At 48.2% G+C, this 21673-nt stretch overlaps 2 non-coding genes across 2 annotated transcripts; one reads left to right on the top strand and one right to left on the bottom strand.

Annotated features, from left to right (window-relative positions):
• Positions 1 to 7758: 7758 nt before the first annotated feature.
• trnan-guu (transfer RNA asparagine (anticodon GUU)) lies at positions 7759 to 7832 on the top strand. Its single transcript has one exon. It is a non-coding gene; the product is annotated as a tRNA-Asn (tRNA).
• A 3704-nt stretch (positions 7833 to 11536) lies between these two features.
• Positions 11537 to 11608, bottom strand: trnag-ucc (transfer RNA glycine (anticodon UCC)). Its single transcript has one exon. It is a non-coding gene; the product is annotated as a tRNA-Gly (tRNA).
• Positions 11609 to 21673: the final 10065 nt, after the last annotated feature.

The following is a 21673-nucleotide window of genomic DNA, read 5'->3' as shown; positions in this document are numbered from 1 at the left end:
CGATGTGTACATCTGTATCTGTACAGTGAGGTACTGTGGGTGTACAAATCAGTGTCTGTATCGTGATGTATTGTGTGTGTATGCATCTGCCTCTGGTACTGTCAGGAACTGTGCGCATATACATCTATGTCTCCCCAGTGAGGTTCTGTGGGTGTAGGCATCTGTGTCAGCACAGTGATCTACTGTGTGTGTACACATGTGTCTGCACAGTGAGGTATTGAGCATGTACACATATGTGTCTGTACTGTGAAGTACTTTGTGTCTATTCATCTGAGTCTGTACAGTGTGGTACTGTGGGTGTGTACATCTGTGTCTGAACACTTGTGGTACTGTGTGTGCATACATCAGTGTCTTTACAGAGAGATACTGGGTATATGTACAGTAAGATAATGTGTGTTTGTATATCTGCGTCTGTACAGTGAAGAAATGTGGGTGTGCACATCTGTGTCTTTACAGTGAGATACTGTTTCTGTATCTATATTTGTCTGTACAGTGAGGTACTGTGTGTCTATATATGTGTCTTTACTGTGTTTGTATACATATCTGTGGGCATAGTGAGGTTCTGTGGGTTTATACATGTCTGTCTGTACAGTGAGGTACTGTGTATACATTTGTGTCTGTACTATGCCTATACAATAAGATACCGTGTGTGTATACATGTCTGAACAGTAAGGTACTGTGTGTATCCATGTATGTGTCTGTACAGTAAGGTCCCGAGGGTGTATACATTTGGGCCTGTACTGTGAGGTATTCTTCATGTATACATGTGTGTTTACAGTGAGGTAATGTGGGTGTATACAACTGTGTCTCTAACTTTTGAGGTTATATCTGTGGTTATGTCTGTGAAGTACTGTGAAGTACTGAGGGTGGACACAATGGTGTCTGTACAGTGAGGTACTCTGTGTGTATACATCTGTGTCCTTACAGTGAGTTATTGTTGGTTTGTACATCTGTGGCTGAACAGTAAGCTACTCTGTGTACACATCTGTGTCTGTAAATGAAGTGTGGGCGTATACATCTGTGTCTGTACTGTGAGGTACTGTGGGTGTGTATACCTGTTTCCTTACCCTGTGCTTTTGCGCACGAATACATTTGTTTCCAGACATTGAGTTATTGTGGGTATCTACACATGTGTCCTTATCGTGAGGTACTTTAGGTGTGTCCATCTGTGTCTGGACAGTGAGGTTTTGTGAGTGTACACGTGCATCTGCACAGTGAGGTAATGTGTGTGTGTAAATCTGTTTATGTGCAGTGATGTACTGTGGGAACATAGATATGTCATCATAGTGAGATACTGTCTGTATAATCTTCTGTGTCCTTACAGTGAGCTACCGTGGGTGAGTGCATGTGTCATTGTGCAGTGAGGTACTCTGTGTGTATACCTCCCTGTCCGTACAGTGAGGTGTTGTGTGTGTATACATTTGTGTTTGTACAGTGTGGTGTGTGTGTACACATCTGTGTGCAGTGGGTGTAAGCATCTTTGTCTCTACGTTGAGATTCTTTGAGTGTATGATTCTGTGTCTGTAGAGCAAGGTACTGTGTGTGTATACATCTGTGTCTGTGTGGTGAGGTAATGTTTGTGTGAACATCTGTGTCCTTACAGTGTGTATATATTTGTGTGATTACAGTGATTTACTGTGAGTTTGTGCATGAGTGCCCGGACAGTGAGGTGCAGGGGGTTTGATAATGTGTCTGAAGAGTGAGGTACTGTGTGTATGTACAGCTGTGTCTGTACAGTACATTGAGCAACTGTGGGTGTATGATTCTGTGTCTGCAGATCGAGGTACTATGTGTCTGCACATCTCTGCCTGAACAGTGCGGCACTGTGGGTGTGTAAATCTCTGTCTGTCCAGTGAGTGACTATGTGTGTACACATCTGTCTGGACAGTGAGGTACTCTGGGTGTGTACATCTCTGTATGGACATTGAGTCCCCGTGTGTCTATATACACCTGTGCCTGTATAATAAAGTTCTATGTATGTATGCATCTGTATCTGGACAGTGAGGAACTGTGTGTGTGTGTGTGTGTGTGTGTGTGTGTGTGTGTGTGTGTGTGTGTGTGTGTGTGTGTGTGTGTGGGTGTGGGTGTGTGGGTGTGTGGGTGTGTGTGGGTGTGTGGGTGTGTGGGTGTATACATCTGTGTCCATGTTGTGAGGCATTGTACTTGCATACATCTGTGAGAAGACATTGATGTACTGTGGGTATCGACAGGTGTCCTTACCGCGAAGTACTTCGGGTGTGTAGACATCTGTGCTGGACAGTGAGGTACTCTGAGAGCACAGATACCTGTCATTACAATGTGGTACTGTGTGTGCCTACATCTGTAGCGTACAGTGAGCAACTGTGTGTGTGTGTGCGTATTTGTGTCTGTACAGAGAGGTACTTTGTGTGTATACATCTGTGTCATACAGGGATTAGAGAGGATCTGCGGGAGATTCTTTTTCACCCAGGAAGTGGTTGGAATCTGGAACGAATCAGCCCAGTGGCTGGTTGAAGAGGACACAACATTTACCGATTATCCAACCGAGGAGGGGAATGCCCAAAGTACATAGATAGACCAATTTTTCAATGGGATTATTGAAGGTGCATAATCGATGGTCTGCATGGGTAGAATGGGACGAATGACCTGATTCTGGGTTACCTGACTCCGTGAACCTCTTCGTACTGCTCCATGATAACCAACATCATTCAAGCTTGCACTGAAGATAATGTAACTCAAGAATCAGCCAATGGTGATTAAATATAGTTGTGTTAAAAATTGTTTGAACAATAAGCGTAGATAATTATATAAAGCTGGTCAGTAACGTATTTGTGGAACAACAAATAATAAAATAGAATAAACTCCACACACTCACACTGCCTCGGAGACTGACAGGTACAGAATGAACCCCACACTCTCACACTGTTCCAGAGACTGACAGGTACAGAATGAGCCCCACAGTCTCACGGCGAAGGGACGTATTTCGAGTTCGCCTAATGGAACAACGCAGCGTTCTACTGCCCGGATTTATTAACTTCATTCAGCAGAATACGCGGATGGCGCCAATGAAACTGATCCATCCCTTATTGCCCCTATGGAGGCAGTTATCCAGCTGGAACTTCCCCGCTACTACAAATTTAAGTCACCATTTAGGAATCCTAATCGAGATTTGACACATTTGACACGATACCGCAGTCTCCTTCTGTGTCAGTAGCTGTTCTGTTTCCACCGCACGCAACAAAGTTGATTTGTCTCCTGGACCTGACAAACTCCTGCATTGGTTTCGGGTCTGGTCAGTCATTTCTTCTCTTCCTTTACACTTTCTTCCAGATAAAATGGTGGCGATTGTGATCCTGTTTCGAGAAAGTGCAATCTGTCGAAATGCTCCCTGTTGGGAGTGGCAGCGGCCGATCTCATGGTCGTTATCTCGGACACCCTGCTGAGGTGGACTGTTGTGATTTATTTTCCGCGATCATTCCTCCGCATCGCTCCCGTGCACAGTCTCGTTATGTGGCTGGTGTTTGCAAGCACTGCAGTCTCTGTCTGACTGACAGCCGCTTTCACCCTCAATCGATTTATAGTCAGTTGTTGTGGGAAGCTGAAGGCAAAATGTTACACCAAGAGAACGGCCGCTGTGGTTACAGGGACAGTGAGTGTGCTGGGCTGTCCAGAGACTGTCCCAAAATACTTTACGTACGAGTCTGAAGAAATAATTGACGATGTTCCCTGGAACTGTGTTCTTAAACTGAGCTTCACTACATCTGCCGCATGGGCGGTATTTGAGTTGTTTCGCCGCATTTTAACCCCTTGTGTCCCGTTCTTTCTGATTTTGCTGCTCAATGCACTGACGGTAGGACGGATTTTAGCGGACAGTGCAGTCCGTAGGAAGCTGCGGACCCGCAGCAAAGGAGAGAACGACAAGGACCCGGAGATGGAGAACCGAAGGAAATCTATCGTTTTACTCTTCAGTATAACCGGCAGTTTCATTCTGTTGTGGATAACACAGGTGGGGTTTCATATCTGTCATCGAATTTCACAGTTACTCTTCCAGCGATCCCCGTTATATCGCATATATCGCAGAACTCACACCGGGAATGCTGCAGGTTCTCAGCGCCTGCATCAACACGTGTATTTACGCAGTGACTTAGCAAATTCCGACAGGAACTGAAGAATACGGTGAAATACCCGCTGAATCGGATTGTGAAAATCATTGAACGATAGAAATATATGGTATGAAACAATACAATTAAATCTGCCTACCTGCTCCCTGCCGGATATCCCCACTTGTGGGAAATGGAAATCGTGTTATGAACAGAGTTCTGAAACAACAGTGACAGGCTGATCCTCTCCGCAGCCCGGTCTCAACATCCCAGAGATCCCCACTTTGGCCAACACGTCCCTTCCTCATGAGCCTTTCAGCTTGAAAGGAAATTTTACCCCTGTTCCCTCCTTCTGCTTACGCATTTTCGACCTGGAACGTTAACCCCACTTCTCTTTCTGCAAGTGTTGTCTGATCTGTTGCGCACTGGCAGTATTTTATTCGTCGCTCTCTCTCTGCCCTCTCCTGATCCCGTCACGATACACTTCTTTTCTTCACAGTCATTTTTTTCCTCTGTCTCTCTGTCACCCTCTCTCTCTCTTTCTCTCCCCCTCTCTCTTTAGTGCCCAATGCCTTCTCTTTCTCCCTCAAATTCCGTTTACAAAATTTAACTGTTTTATAAATGGCGGTAAACAACCGTTACCTCTCCCTGAAGCTTCCTCTGGTCCAGAGACAAAAACTTACCTCCGCTTCTCCATGTTTTTTTCCCACCACAGCTGAAATATCCCAGAGCTGACAATATCTTCATAAATCTCTCTCCTTCGACACTGCAATCTGAGCACTTGTGTGACGGGGTCATCGTCATGGAGTCACGGAGCACAGAAACTGACTATACAACACACTGGGTCCACACATCAATCACTGGTTTACATTCCCATCAACTCCTCCACTCCCTTGCAACCAAGGATCATCTTAAAGGGTCAATTAACCTCCCGACTATATGTTCAATTCTATTTTGGAAATTCTTTCCTGCGCAGTGGTCCTGGATGCTCCCAGAAGTCGACCGATTATCTGTGGACGACATGGACGCGATGAGCCGAATGGTCTCGTTGCTGAGCTGCAAAACAAAAATAACGTACAGGAACTACTGAGTACCTGTGGGAAGAGGAACAGAGTTTCAGGTCAAACCCCCTTCGTCAGAACTGAACAGGGAACAGAAGACGCCTGCAAGATGCAGGGAAGGATTTTGACCTGAAACGTTAACCCCTTTCTCTTTCCACAGATATGCCCTCATCTGCTCAGTATTTCAGCATTTCCTGTGTCTGTTTTGTATTTCTGCAATATGAGTTCTTTGTTTTAATTTTCACTTCCCATCAGTTCTAAAAATCATCCATCTGTTTATGACACGAACCCGTGGTTCCAGAGAGTATGAGGAGCAATGAGATCACCACTCATTCGCTGAACTCCAGAGACCGTCGACCCACTGTGTTACCATGACTGTCTCTGAAGCGCAGCAAGAAAGAGTGAAAGCAGTACAGTCAGGGTTTAATTTCCGTGTAAATATTCATACGACATTTTTTAAATTGAGGTTGGTAATGAGTGTAAGAGAGATTATTTAGTCACTTCTTGAAAGCAGATCAGGGATATAATTCTCATCCCTCATCTTTCCCTCTCAATCAATGAACGGGTCAACATTTTCCAGCTCGTTTTCTCTCTATTCCAGATGCCAACAGTTTCGTATGCCTACAGATGCCCTACATGTCCCAGATGATGTGCTCACACTGAGTGACGTCCGTCCATTCACCATTCGCTCTTGTCTATGTTTAACCTGTGGAATCTCTCTCCTCACACCCCCTCCATTCTCGACATAGACTCTGTCCCCTTCTTCTGCACAGACCGATGACATATCTTCATTCCGAGTCTCAGTCGCTCTCCCTGTTCCACAAAAATATTCCCGTTTGTACCCTGAGCGCGAGCACTGGACGTTGGAATTCCCTCTTCGGTCTCAGGCCACGTCCCCTGTTCCAGCGGTGTTCATCCCTCCCATCATTCTCCGATAATTCACCTCCAGTCCATGTACCATGTTCCAGTGCTATCGCCAATGGAAACGGCTTCTCTTTGTCTACTCTTACTATGTCATTTGTCACTTCACGTACCCCAATTACATCACGTCGCAATCTCTGCTGTTCCAAAGGGAACAACCTTTATAACGGAAGAGACATCCTGGTGAATCTCCTCTGCACACTCTCTCGCGAAATCTGGCCCTCCCGACAGTGCGGCGAACAGAACGACACACAGCTTTCCAGTGTGGGCCGACTCAAACTCTCACAGGTTTGTAACAAAGTCACCCTGCTGTTAAGTTCCCTGCATCGGCTCGTGAAGGATCTCCCCCGTTTGGATGCGTCACACTCTTATCAGTGTTTGCTGTCACGTTAAAGGTCTCTGTACGAACACCATCCCCTTACTACTCATTAAAATACACTTATGCAAGTCAGGGGCGAATTTATCGCGCCGAGGTCAGTCTCGCCCTAGTCCATGTCCGCCCTTGTATATCCAGTGTCGAGTCCAAACAGCCCATAATTATTGAGGTTGCTGTAAATTGGACATGACAGCAAAACATGCTGTAAAACTCAGCAGGTCACGCAGCGCCCGTGGAGAGAAAAGAGAGAAGTGTCAGGTCAATGCCCTTTGACAAGAAACGGGACATCAGCTCAGCCCCGCCAACCGAACTCAGTGTCTCCCACCTGCTGAATCTCGGGTGCTGGGAGAAGAAAACCCGCCGTCCTCACCCGCTCTGGGTTGTATGTGACTCCAGACCACACCTGTTGGTTACCTGGTGACTGCCCTCTGAAGCGGACGGCAAGCCCTTAGGGTGGATCAGAAAGAAGGAGGAGAGTGAAACCAGCTCGGCCGCCCAGCCCAGGCTCCCTGCAGAGTCCCCCATCGCCATCACTGCCTGGGCGCCGGGTCAGGATCCTGAAGCTACATCACTGAGAACCCAATGGGAACTCCCTCACCACACTGAGCGAAGCGGCCCAGGAAGGCGGCCCGGCCCCACCTTCTCCAGGTAGGCTGGGAAACGGCAATAACAGCTGTTCCTTGTGCTGATGCCCACAGTCAGAGAGTGAGAGCAAACTGGGAGGTCTGGGGGTGTGGTGGAGGGGTGAGGAAACCCTGTCCCACTCTGAGTGAGACTCCCTCCGTCCCACTGCTTGCCCGGAGTTCAGGGTGAAAGGTCATCGACCTGAAACGTTAACTCTGTTTCTCCCTCCACAGACGCTGCCTGACCTGCTGAGTGTTTCCGGTAGTTTGTCTTTTGCTGTTCAGGATCAGTCCTGTTTCTCTGACTCCCGTATCGGCGCTGTCCCCGTCCGTCCTGGGATACACTGATCACATCCGATGGCCAATGTCTGCCCAGCTGTGGGGAGAGTAGTAATCGTGGCCAAATGGTTAAGGCGATAGACGAGACATCCATTGGTATTTCACCGCCCAGGTCCGAATCCTGCCGACTACGTGTTTCCAGCATTTTCTGTTTTATATTGTTCGTGACCCCCGGATCCAAATCATTAATGCAAATTGTGAAAAGCCAGTTCCCGCACCAGTCCCTCGTCACCGCCTCCCAACCCGGGAATGAATCATTCATCAACACACACGAAATGTTCCGGAGAGACATAAACAGTCGGCGATTCAGGCCGGGACCTTTCATCAGGACTGGCATTCAACCCCGCTTCCTTCAGCTTGTCTCTGTGGCGCAATCGGTCAGCGCGTTCGGCTGTTAACCGAAAGGTTGGTGGTTCGAGCCCACCCAGGGACGCTGGCGATCCGGCAGCTTTTGCTCTGTGTGTCATTGTCAGCTGGGTAACACTGCGCTGTCCGGAGGCGGCCGCTCCCTGCTGCTGCCTCACTGGGCTCAGTGGGAGCCCTCCTGCGGAATCTCACGTCCGGGACCCACAATGTCCCGCTTCCCTTTCACCGGAATGTGTGTGCTTCCTCCGGCGAAATCCTTGGAACTGACCAACTTGCCGGGACAACTGTTGTGTTTTGATTTAATTTTGGCTTTTCGATCATTCAGTTGGAATCTAAATGTTTTCGGCCAAGGGGGTCTGGGGAGAGAACTGGACATGGGATTGAACTTGAATGATAGCACTGAATGGCGGAGTGGAAGGGCCGCATGTTACGTGACAGCCCTATTCTCTGTTACAATGTCTACGTCTTTTGCTCAACGGGTGAGACACAGCAGGCAGCGGCCTTTTGAAATTACTGAGTGGCCGTGGAGATGTATCTCAGTGGAGGCGCACATGCTTTGCACGGATGAGGTCCCGGGTTCAGTCCCCGGCGTCTCCACCCTGGTGATCTTGAATTTTGAACAATTTCCGGTGCAAGTCCCTGGGAAGACTTCCGACTGACTTTAGAATGGACTCGGACATTAAAATCCGAACCTGATGTGGGCTCGAGCCAAGGAGAGCTGGGAAAGTGACATCTAACATGGATAACTCACCTCTACTATCTCCATCGCCAACTGCCAGAGATGCGCCTCTTAATCTTACCTTGTCCAATACCAGAGGACATGTTCTTAAGGTGAGACGGGTAAATGTGCGGGGCAATTATTTTTTACACGAGATATTGTGGTGGAATGCGCTGCCTGGGGTGGTGTTGGAGGCTAATGCGCAAGGTGTGTTCAACAGGCTCTTAGATAGGCGCATGGATGTGCAGGAAATGGAAGAATATGGACATTGTGTAGGCAGAAGGGATTAGTTTATTTGGAAATTTGATTACTAATGTAAATAGTTCAGCACATCATTGTGGGCCGAAGGGCCTGTTCCTGTGCTGCACGGTCCTGTGTTGGAGGAACTCAGTGGGTCAAAGCTTCATCTGTGGGAGGAAAGAAACTGTCGATGTTTCGGGTCGAAATCCTGCATCAGGAGGGTCACACAGAGACAAAATGAGCTGCTGGCCTTCAACACATACAGAATTCTGGCATTTATTCTGACATGGTTGGGACGTTATTGAGACCTTGGATTGAACAAAATGAGCCACCACCAGGTGTGGGTGAAGTATTGCGTGGTGTCCCGCGGGGTGACTAAAGTGTCCAAGGGTCACCCCCCCCCCCCCCACTGCAGCACAGACAGTGCCCTCTGCCCTGTACATTGACATTTGACACAAAGATGGCAGACGAGACACAGAGGAAGAGAAACAGAATGTCCGACTGCAGGGTCACTGGAACAGGGACAATTAAATAGTGTCAGATCCGGTTATTACTGAAATGTTGGGAATGAGGACCCGACCGGAACAGCGTATAGACAGCACAGGGGTGGCAACGGGATGTGACAAGGAGTAAGGAACAATGAGAGGAAGGGAGACAGAGGGGGAAGAGAGAGAAATACAGAGAGAGAAATAGAGAAATAGAGAGAGGGGAAGAGAGAGAGAGAGAGAGAGAGATTCTGGGAAGAGATAAAGTAGTAAGTGAGGGGGAAGAAAAGAGAAACCAGCAAAAGAAACAGTGTAGAGTCGGACAGGAAAACGGCAAAAGAAGATTAAAAGAGGGAATACAGAGAGTTGCACTTTTGACAGCAGAGTGGCGCAGCGGAAGGGTGCTGGGCCTATAACCCAGAGGTCGATAGATCGAAACCATCTTCTACTATACTTCAGCTGAACATTTTACAACAGGACACTGTCACATCACACATCCCCACAATATACATTTCGCTTCACTTGCTCTGAAAATCACGCATTTCAATACCAAAGTTCCTTTCATTTCATCATTTTATGCGGACAGGTCCATAGAGGCGAAAGACTGTCCCTGTTGTGCTCAGCTACAGTCTAGTACACATTGCAGAATGTTTTGAAAGGCTGTGACCTGCTATAGAACAGAAAATGCTGGACACACTCAGCAGCTCAGGCAGAGTCTGTGGAAATCGAAAGCGAGTTCACGTTTCAGTCCCGGGATCCGTCATTAGAACCGGGATAGAGAGAGAACAAGTGAATTTTCGGCAGCGGAGTAAGTGGGGAGTGGGCAGTGGGGAGAACAAGGGGAACATCTCCGACAGGGTGAGACCAAACACATCACGTGACGGGACTGTAGGACACACAGGACAGCCCGGCTTTACCCCTGGAAAGGGCAAACACGGAGCCACAATGACAGATGGGTGACGGGCAGAAATGTCCAGTTCCGAAACAGGAGGAAGAGGTTTGTAGACGGTCTGAGGAAAAATTATTTCTCCCAAGAGTGGTTGGTGCTTCGAACGCACGACCTTAAGGGGTGGCGGAGGCAGGAACTTTCCCAATAGTGATGAAATATCCAAAGGAGCATTTGAATCGCTAAGGCGGAGACGTTTATAGGACAAGGGCTGAGCAACGGGTTTAACACAGACCCGTTATGGTCGGTATGGACATGCTGGGTCGAAGGCCCTGTAACCCTCTGACCCTGTATTACACCTGTCAGTGCAGAAGCACCGGGTGTAGTCCGTGTCGGAACGGAGGGGGAGTGAGGGGAGAGATTGCACGGGGTAAACATAGACAGGCAGCGGGGGTGAACAGACTGACGTCACTCAGTGTGAACACATCATCTGGGACATGTTGGGATCATAGAACAGAGGAACAGATCATAGAGCACAGGAACAGGCCTTTCGGCCCACCATGTCTGTGCCGAACTCGATGCCGAATTGGAATAAAGTCTTCTGCCTGTACTTGATCCATATTCCTTCCACTCCCTGTAGATTCATGTGTCTGTCGAACAGCCTCTTAAACGTTACTGTCGTGTATGCTTCCAGCTCTACACCTGGCAGTCCGTTCCAGGCACTGATCGCTCTCTGTATAAAACACTTTCCACACCCATCTCCTTTGAAGTTCCAACTCTCACGTAAAGTGCATGCCCTCCAGTATTTTACATTTCTGCCCTGGGAAAAATATTCACTGCCCTATCCATGCCTCTCATAGTTTTATAAACCTCCATCAGATCTCCCCTCAGCACCTGATGGTCTTGAGAAAACAACCCACGTTTGTCCAACCTCTCCTTATAATTTACAATCCGGGCAACATCCGGGTAAACCTCTTCTGTACCTTTTCCAAAGCCTCCATGTCCTTCCTGCAATGTGGCGACCGCATGTGTCCCAGTTTACAGCTCATATCCACTAATCCAGGAAGTTGCCTGGTAAATCTCTCCCGCACCCTTTCCAAAGCCTCCACATCTTTGCTGTAATGGGACGACCACAAGTGTGATAGTTTGCTGTGGGAATCTGGGACAGAGTGAGAGCAGGAAACTGCACTGATCCGTTCATCGATTTCCCGAGAAAAGGGAGAGGGACGGGAATTGTTTCCCTGACCCAATGACCTGCTCACAGTAAGTGATAATTAATGAAACAGCTATGGGACCTCTCTTACACTCACCAATCAAACTACATGAATGCAGCAGGTTAGCCTGAGTAGATCAATCGGCCCCGCCACTTCTGTACAGACCATTGAACTGTAAGAAGTTCATTTCTGATAGACCCGATGTCAGGAGATTAAAACTCAACAACCTGCGACGGCCGGTAATCGAAACCGGGTCAACTGCTTGGAAGGCAGCTACGCTCACCACTATACCACCATCGCTCCATGATCCTGTTGTAGGAGATTCGGGTACTGAACCGTCTCCAGTGCTGTTTGACTCTGTGACTCAATCACCAGTCCCCGAGCTAGTGTCTGACAGGTCATTACTCACACCTGAAGCTCAAGTGACTGAATCGCTGGAGATCCTGACACCCCTCTGGTCACACAGTGAAGTGAGTGTGTGAAAGGCGCCTGTTTTACAATCAATGACCTAACATTAGTGTGATCCTGTGAGTCGTCCTGTACCCTGACAAGCGAAAGGTGGGCGATATAATTACATCGCTTCCTTGTTAGTATAGTGGTTAGTATCCCCGCATGTCACGCGGGAGCTCGGGGTTCAATTCCCCGACGGGGAGATGTTTATTTCCAAAGCTAACGGGAAATATAAGAGAATTTTTGAATACTAAAACCGACAAAGATTTTGTTGTTGAAGTGATCAGTTTATCGGAACCTCGGAATGTGGAATAGCCCGGTCTGCAGTGAGACCGGGACATGACAATCTCCCGAGAATAAGGCACTTCGTGTTCAGCATCACGAACAGTTTGAAACATTTGGTAGAGAACGATCCCAAGTGGATTTTTTTAAAGCGGTCGGGTCCCGGGTTTAGAGCCGCCCTGTCCCTCCCTCAGCGCCGGACCCTTCGCTCAGACTCTGATCAAAGTGAACTGGGGAAAGGTCCGGCTGACCTTCGCTCTGTGACGTCAGGAGAACATGAGCGCATGCGCCGAGTAGCCCCGCCTCAATCCCTGATTGACAATGGCGTCAACGCACATGCGCCGTGTGCTGCAGCTCCGCCTGTGAGCGCCATTCCCTCAGCGAGCGGCGGGAGCGGGTTTAAAGCAGCCGGGAATGGAGAGCTCCCGGGCCTGGGGGCAGGGCGCTGACAGCAGCCTCCTTCCAGCAGCGCATTACTCTGGCAGCCGCTCCGCAGATAGGCTCAGGGATCGGCATGGAGTCCGGACCTGGGGCAGTGGAGGCGGCGGCTGGGGGGAAGAGGCGGAGTGGAGCAGTGATTGGGCCCGGAACATGGAGTGAGTGTGGAGAGAGAGGCCGTTCCCACTGTGGGTGTGGGCAGGTGGGGGAGCCAGAGTGGGAAGGCGCTGCCGGTGACGGTCACTGCTGCTTCATCTCCCCAGATCGGGAGGGAAAGTCCCCGGTTTAGTTCCAGTATCCCCGTGTGCGTTGTTACTGCGCAGTGAACAGTGGACACGGAGCCGGGCACTTAGGGTGGGGCAGTTTTACAAAGAAGGTCTGTAGCAAGCTCCCGGTGAGAAGTGTGGGGGACGCAGTTTAAACAGCGGCTGTTCAGCTCTGTTTGAGCGGGGAGTCCGCCGGGAGAAGTGAGTTGAAATGCGAGCTGTGTAAATCTCCCTGCTCCATGGGCAGTCCCATTCCTGGATCCGTGCCGGGATGCGGCGGTTTGTGTGTCCCTCACTTGGTGTGGAGCTGCCGCTCTCTGCTGGTCGGCAGAAGCTGAGAGCCGCAGCGCTGCAGCGGCCTCACACACTGGCACTGGCTGCACCGGCCGCTTCACACGGCCGTCTCCTGTTACCTTTCCGTCACAGACCCCGTTTCCTTTTCCTTCCCCTTCCCACAGTGTGAGACTTCAATCAACTCTGTTGTTGCTCCCGAGGTACAATAAACAGAGCAGACACTCCGTCTCTCATACACAAGATATGTTACAGAGCACAGAGACACTGACAGCTCATCAGTTCCAGTGTCAGACAGCAGAGACATTCAGTCCCACACTGAGCCCAACACCCAGACACACATGTCCAATACAACAGTTAAACAGTAGAAGTGAACATGGCCCCTTAAAGATCAACAAGGTGATCTCTACGTGGAACCATAGTATATGGGTGAGGTCCTGAACACATATTTGTATTTACTGTGGAAAAGGACATGAATAGCAGGGACAGAGATGTCTTGAAGAGAGACTACATGACAATGGAGGAGATCTTACAATGTAAAAAGGTAGAAAAATCCCTGAGGCCTGACCAAGTGTATCCTGGGGCATTGTGGGAAGGTCAGGAAGACATTGTGTGGCCCCTTGTGGAGATACTTGCATCATCAATAGCCACGGGTGAGGAACCAGAAGATGGAGGGTGGCTCATGTTGTGCTGTAATTTAAGAAGGGATGCAAGGAAAAGCATGGGAGCTACAGACTGGTGGAGCTAACGTCAGTGGTGGGACAGTTATTTGAGGGGATTCTGAAAGACAGGATCTACCTGCATTGGGAAAGGCAAAAACTGATTATGGATGGTCAGCATGGCTCTGTCTGTGGGAATTGTGCCTCCCGAATTTGGTTGAGTTTTTTTTTGAAGAGGCAAACAAGAAGATGGATGAGGGAAGTGTATTAGATGTTGCCTACATGGACTTCAGCAAGGCCTTTGACAAGGTCCTGTGTGGTTGGCTGGTCTGGAAAGTTAGATCACATGGGATCCAGGGTGAGCTGGTTAAATGGACACAATATTGCTTTCATGGTTGGGGACAAAGGGTCGTTTTTCAGCCTGGAGGCCTGTGAACAGACGTGCACCACAGGGAACAGTGCTGTGTCTGCTGTTGTTTATATCGGAATCATTTATATGAAAGATTTGCATGAGAATTTAGGTGGCATGGTCAGTAATTTTGCAGAGGATACACAACTGGATGGTACAGTGGACAGTGAGAAAATGTGTCTTTAGATTACAACCAGATCTTGATAAACTAGGTCAGTGGGCTGAGGAATGGCAGACAAATGTGAGATGTTGCCTGTTGGTAAGACAAACCAGGACAGGACTGTTGTAGAATGGAGAGACTTGGTGGTGCAGGTACCTCATTATTTCAAAGTGGCAACACAGGTAGACAGGGTGGTGAAGAAGGCGTTTGACATGCTTGCCTTCATTGGTCAGAATACTGGGCACCGGAACTGGGACATCATGTACAACTGTACATGCCATTGGGAAAGCTGCATTTGGAGCACTGCATGCAGATCTCATTGTCCTGCTGTCAGATGGAGGTCATTCAACTGGAGAGGGTGCAAAGGAGGTTTCAGGATGTTCCCAGGAATGGGGGATTTGGCTGATAAGTGGAGTTTTGGTAAGCTAAGAGTTATTTCCCTGAAGTGTACATGACCTTAGAGAGGTTAAAATAATCATGACAGATATAGATCAAGTGAACAGCTTGATGTCTTTTCCTCAGGGGAGAGAAGTCCACAACCAGAGGCATTGGCTTTGAGGAAAGACTTAAAAGGGACCAGGAGCAGGTTCATCACACGGAACGTGGTGCGTACATGGAACGAGCTGCCAGAAGAGGTGGTACAGGCGGGTATGGTTACAGCATTTTAAAGACATCTGGACAGTTCCATGGAGAGGAAAGGGTTACAGGGATGTGGGCCAAATTCAGGAAGGTCACTTGGTCAGCATGGAAGAGTTGGGCTGAAGGGTGTGTTTCTGTGCTGTATAACTCTGTAACTCTAAGGCTACTGGTGTTCCAGAGCTGGGGGGCAGTGTCAGCAGTGAGAAGGTTGCAGAGAGGGTTTGGGGTGTAGACAGGATAAGTGAATGGGTGAGGACGGGTCAGATGGAACAGAATGTGGGCAAATGTGAGCTCATCCACTCCCAGAGGAAACAGAGAAAAGGAGAGAACTTTTTCCATGGGGACAGAGTGAAATGTTCAGAGGGACCTGGGTGTCCTTGTAAACAAACCACTGGCAGTGACCATGCAGGGACAGCAAGAAATTATGGAGGCTGACAGGATTTTGTCCTGTGATGCAGGAGGATTGGAGAGCAGGACTAGAGATGTCCCACTGGGGTTATATAAGGCCCTGGTGAGAGTGCACCTTGAACATTGTGTCCACGTCTGGTCACACTACCTCAGGAAGGATCTACCTGCAATAGAGGGTGCAGTGACTGTTCCCCACACTGACTGGACTGGTTCCAGGGAGGGCAGGTCCCCTGTGTGAGGGGACAGTGAGTGGGCTGGGCCTGTATACTCTGGGGTTAAGGAGAAGAAGGGGAGATCCAATGGAGACTTGCAGAATTGTTGGCGGGTGTGACAGACCGGATACAGGGAGGGTGTTTCTGCTGTCTGAGGGGTCTGTAGTGAAGGGTCACAGTCTCAAAATGAGGGGTTGGACTATCAAGGACAAAGTCCAGAAGCTGCTTCCTTCATCAGAAGATGGTTCACCTTGATGTTCCTGACTTGTGGACTGTGGTGACCCAGGTTTCATTATATTCAGGGCTGAGACTGATAGTTTCTGGGAGATATTTAGTCATTCGGGAAGTTGCTGCACCTGTGTTTAGTGCTGAAGAGTGGTCCTGAGGTGAAAGACCAGCCATGACCTCATTGACCAGTGGAGCAGGCACAAGGAGCTGAATGAGAACATCAGGAACAGGAGCAGGAGGAGTGGGAGAGAGAGATGGCTCAGAGGGAAGAAACATTGTTCAGCACCTTTACACACAGATAATTCAGCGGCCTGGATAAACACGTCCCGGAGCAGCGTCGGTGGAAATAACAGAGACCCTGCCCACCTTTTCCCAGCCCCCTCTGGCTACAGGTGGGGTGCTGGAGGACTGGAAGGCTGCTGACATGGTTACGGGGGAGACAGGGACAGACAGAGTTATTACAGGCTGGTCACCTTCACATCAGTGCTGGGGAAATTACTGGGGTGAATCCTGAGGGATGGCAGGAATCACCACTGAGAACAGCAGAGAATTATTCTCGAGGGCAGTCACCACGGATCCAAGATGGGAAGGTTGGAGCTATTCTGATAATTTGTCAGGAGAGTTGATGAAAAAAGTGAAGTTTAATCCTGGCAAGTGTGAGGAGTTGCACTTTGTGAGGTTATATATAAAGGGAAGGCATACAGTAAATGGCAGGACCCTCAGGAGCATTGATCTCCAGAAGGATCTTGGGGTCTATGTCTCCCTGAAAGTTGCAGCACAGGTAAACAGAGTGGTAAAGAATGCCTGTGTCATACCTGCCCTTAGCACAAGGTGCAACGGGTATAAGTGTCAGCAAGTCTTGTTGCAGTTGGAGAAAACATTGGTTAGGCTGCACTTAGAGTATTGTGTGCAGTTCTGGTCACCCCATTGCAGAAGGATGTGGAGGGTTTGTGCAGGGTGCAGAACAGGTTTACCAGGATACTGCCTGGATAAGAGGGTTTAGCACTAAGGAGAGGTTGGACAAACTTGGATTGTTTGCTCTAATGTGTTAGAGGCTGAGAGGAGACCTAATAGAAGTTTATAAAATGTTGGAGAGCTCGGGGAGATGGGCAGAGTCTCTTTCCCAGGGTAGAAATGTCAAACACTGGAGGCCATGGCTTTATGGTAAGAGGGAGAACATTTAATGGGAATGTGCAGGCAAATTTCTTTTCCACAGGTGGAAGATGCCTGGAACACACTGCCAGGGTGGTAGTGAATGCAGACATGAGAGTGGGGCTCAGTGGGTTCAGACAGGCATGTCAACGTGCAGGGATTGGAGGGACAAAATTGGTCCCCAAGAAGATCAGAGTGGACGTCTGTGTGTGGAGACTCAGGAGATGGGGGAGATCTTAAACAGATTTTTTGCATCCGTATTTACTCAGGAAATGGGCATAGAGGATATGGAAGGAAGGGAAACAAGCAGTAGGGTCATGGAACATATCAAGATTAAAGAGGAGGAGGTGCTTGCTACTTTACAGTGAATAAAGGCAAATAAATCCCCTGGGCCTGACAAGATATTTCCTCAGACCTTGAAAGAGACTAGTGTAGAAATTGCAGGGGCCCTGGCAGATATATTTAAAATGTCGTTAGCCACGGGTGCGGTGCCAGAGGACTGGAGGGTAGCTCATGTTTTTCTGTTGTTTAAAAAAAGGTTCTAAAAGTAAACCAGGTAATTACAGGTCAGTGAGCCTGACATCAGTAGTGGGTAAATTATTAGAAGGTGTTCCTACAGATCGGATATACAAGGATTTTGACAGCCAAGGGCTGATTAAGGATAGTCAGCATGGCTTTGTGCATGGCAGATCGTTTTTAATGAATCTTGTAGAGTTTTTTGAGGAGGTTACCAAGAAAGTAGATGAAGGAATGGCTGTGAATATTGTCTACATGGACTTTAGTAAGGCCTTTGACAATGTCCCACATGGGAGTTTAGTTCAGAAGGTTCAGTCACTAGGTATCCATGGAGAGGTTGTAAACTGGATTCAAAATTGGCTGTGTGGGAGAAGACAGAGAGTGGTTGTGGATGAGTATTTCTCAGACTGGAGGCCTGTGACTAGTGGTGTGCCTCAGGGATCTGTGCTGGGGCCATTGTTGTTTGTTGTTTATATCCATGATCTAGACGATAATGTGGTAAATTGGATCAGCAAGTTTGCTGATGACACTAAGACTGGAGGCGTAGTGGACAGCGAGGAAGGATTTCAAAGCTTGCAGAGGGATCTGAACCAACTGGAAGAATGGGCCAGAAAATGGAAGATGGAATTTAATGCAGACAAGTGTGAGGTGTTACATTTTGGAAGGACAAATCAAGGTAGAACATACACAGTAAATGGTAGGGCACTGAGGAGTGTGGAGGAACAAAGGGATCTGAGAGTTCAGATACATAATTCCCTGAAAGTGGCGTCACAGGTAGACAAGGTGGTAAAAAAGGCTTTTGGCATCCTGGCATTCATAAATCAAAGTATTGAGTACAGGAGTTGGGATGTTATGGTGAGGTTGTATAAGTCACTGGTGAGGCCAAATTTGGAGTATTGCATGCAGTTCTGGTCACCTAACTATAGGAAGGATATCAGTAAGATTGAAAGAGTGCAGAGGAGATTTACCAGAATGTTGCCGGGTCTTCAGGAGTTGAGTTACAGGGAAAGATTGAACAGGTTAGGACTTTATTCCTTGTAGCATAGAAGAATGAGGGGAGATTTGATAGATGTTTACAAAATTATGAGGGGCATAGACAGAGTTAGTGCATGTAGGCTCTTTCCACCTTGATTAGGAGAGATAAGTACGAGAGGACATGGTTTTAGGGTGAAGGGAAAGGCTTAAGGGGAACATTAGAGGGAACTTCTTCACTCAGAGAGTGGTGTTGAACAGGCTGCCATCTGATGTGGTAAATGCGGGCTCACTGTTAAGCTTTAAGAATAAATTGGATAGACATATGAATGGGAGAGGTCTGGAGGTGCAGGTAAGTGGGACTAGTGGAATAACGTTTTGGCACAGACTAGAAGGGTCGAATGGCCTGTTTTCTGTGCTGTAGTGTTCTATGGTTCTATTATAGGGAATCCTGCACAGGTGAAGGGATTAGTTTAATTTGACATCATTTTCAGCACAGACACTGTGGGCTGAAGGGCTCGTGTCTGTGCTGTACTGCTGTGTGTTCTGTACAGTGTGCATGGCATGGTCTGCATGGATGTCAGCAAGGTATTGGACAAATCCCACAGGGAAGATTGGCCCCATGCCTTCAAAGGCAAAGTGACAGGTTGGATGCCAGACTGCGTGAGTGACAGGAAGTGAGAACTGCTGACAAAGGCTTCAGTACCTGAAGGCTGCCTGTAGTGGCACTCCCTGGGGTCTAGGGCCAGAGCCCGTGCGTTTGATGGGAAGGGATGACTCTGCTGTCAGTGTGAGGAGCTGATGGAGGGGTTTGCAAATGTTACAGTATCTGCAGTATCTACACTGTTGGCCATGTGGCTGACAGTGAGGAGGGAAGCTGAAGGCTGCAGGAAGATCTCAGTGGGCTGGACAGGTGAGCAGACAGGTGGCAAATGGAATTTAATCTGGGGAAGTGAGGTGATGCAAGTGGGGAGCCCAAACACAGCTGGGGACACACATTACATGGGGGGATGTGGAGGGGCAAGGGACCCTGGGGAGCATGAGGACAGGTCCCTGAAGTAGAGGGACAGGTTGGTCAGTGGGTTAAGGAGGTGGATGGGAGACTTGCCTTTGTTGGCTGAAGGTGCAGAATGCCACAGCAGGGAGCTCTGCTGGAACTGTAGAAACACAAGTTGGAGCACAGCTGGAGTGCTGTGTCCAGTCCTGGTCACCACCCCATAGGGACACACAGACACACTGACATCCGAATTAGGAGCAGGAGTCCCCACTCAGCCCCTCCCACCTGCTCTGTCATTTAATGAGCTCAAGGCTGGTCTCAGTTTAACATCAAACTGCAGGTTCCTGTCTGCCCGCAGTAAAGTCTCACCCCCTGCCTTAAAACATATCTCAATACCTCTCCCTTAGAAAGGACCAAAGACTCCACTCCCAACACCCTTTGAGGAAGAGAATTCCAGAGACCCAACAACCAATGAGGTAAAAAAAAATTGCAAGAAAAATCGTCTTTAAAAATATCGTAAATAATCTTCGGCTCAAATGAGAGACTCCTTATCATTGAACAGCAGTCCCTGTTTCTAGATTCTCCCAAATGTTGAACCATCCTCTCCCCACATGGCCTGTCAGGACCCCTCAGGATCTCTGCCTGTTTTAATCAAGTCCCATCACCCTCTTCTAAACTGCAGCAGATACAGGCCCAGACAGTCCAACCCTTCCTCATCAGACAACAGGCCCAGTGCCAGTGTTGGTCCAGGAAACCTTCTCTGAACTGCTTCCAATATATTGACATTGTTCCTTAAATAAAGAGCCCATTACTGCACTGGTGTCCCAGATATGGCCTCACCACTGTCCCAAATAACTGAAGCACAACCTCCTCACATTTGTATTCAATTCCTCATCAATAAAAGATGACATTCTGTTAGTTTTCCTCATTATTTGTTGCAGCTGCAAAAAAGTCCCCGGAACAGGCCTTTGGCACACGATACCTGTGCCTCCATAATGTCAGATTAGACTGCACATCTGCCTGTCCATGGTCTCCATCTCCTCACCCCCTCTCAGTTCATGTACCTGTCCAAATGCATCTTCAATGTTGCAATTGTATCTGCTTCCACCTCCCCCCCCACCCCCACTGGCAGCATGTTCCCGGCACTGACCACTCACTGGGTAAAAGAAAACTCGCCTCATTCATCCCCTTTAAATGTTCACCCTCTCACCTTAAACCAATGCCCAGTAGTATTAGGTATTTCCACCCTGGCAAAAAAGGACCCTGACCATCTCCCCATTCTGTGCTCTCATAATTTTATGTATGTCTCTCAGATCGCCCCTCATCCTCCAGAGAAAATAATCCAAGTTTATCCAAGCTTTCCTGACAACTAATACTCTTTAATGAAGGCAGTATATTGGTAAACCTCTTCTGCACCCTTTCCGTAGCCTCCACATCCTTCCTCTATTGTGGCAAGAAGAACTGCACCCAGTTCTCCAGATGTGGCCCAACCAAAGTTTTCTACAGCTGCAACATCACTTCCCAAGTTTTATATTCAGTGCCCTGAGTGAGGAAGGTAAGTGTTCCCTACGACTGCTGTACTACCCTGTCTCCATGTAACACCCATTTCAGGGAGTTATGGACTTGCGCCCAAAGATGCCTCAGTACATTAATGCTCTTCTCCAGTATCCTGCCATTTACTGTATAATCCAACATTTGACCTCCCAAAGAACAATGCCTCATGTCTGTCCAGATTAAACCCCATCCTCCACTTCTCTGCCCATATTTCCAAGGGGTCTTTATCCTGCTCTGTCCTTTGACAACTTTCCTTGCCATCCACACCTGCACAAACAATTGTCATCAGCTAGTTAATCAGCCTATGTGCATTGTCATCTGATCAAACAGAGGTCCCATCACAGATACCACTGGATGACACATCTACAGTCAGAAGAAGAGTCTCCATTCCATGAGCCCAATGGTTGCAACACAACACAGACCAGTTCAAAATTCCGAGATGGGGTCTTGAGGAAAGTCACATTATTTCTCCCAAGAAGAATATCTGTGCATTGAATATCTGTGGATGCAGTGCTCCAAAGCGTGTTCAGTGCAACAAGAATCATTGGCACTGACAAAAATAATATAGTTTTATTCTGATATTAATCAATAAACAAATAGATTTAATCAAAGGATTCATCTGTGAGGAATAAAACATGAATACACCTTTCATTCTTGCACTCTATGAGAAACTGGCAGGTACACACTCTCATATAGCACTGGAGACAGACATACACAGAATGAACCCAGACT

Source organism: Pristis pectinata, chromosome 37 (assembly GCF_009764475.1).
Source record: "Pristis pectinata isolate sPriPec2 chromosome 37, sPriPec2.1.pri, whole genome shotgun sequence".
NCBI classification, from domain to species: Eukaryota; Metazoa; Chordata; class Chondrichthyes; order Rhinopristiformes; family Pristidae; genus Pristis; species Pristis pectinata.
Note: the sequence above shows the minus strand (reverse complement) of the source record. Positions and strands in the feature narration are given on the sequence as shown.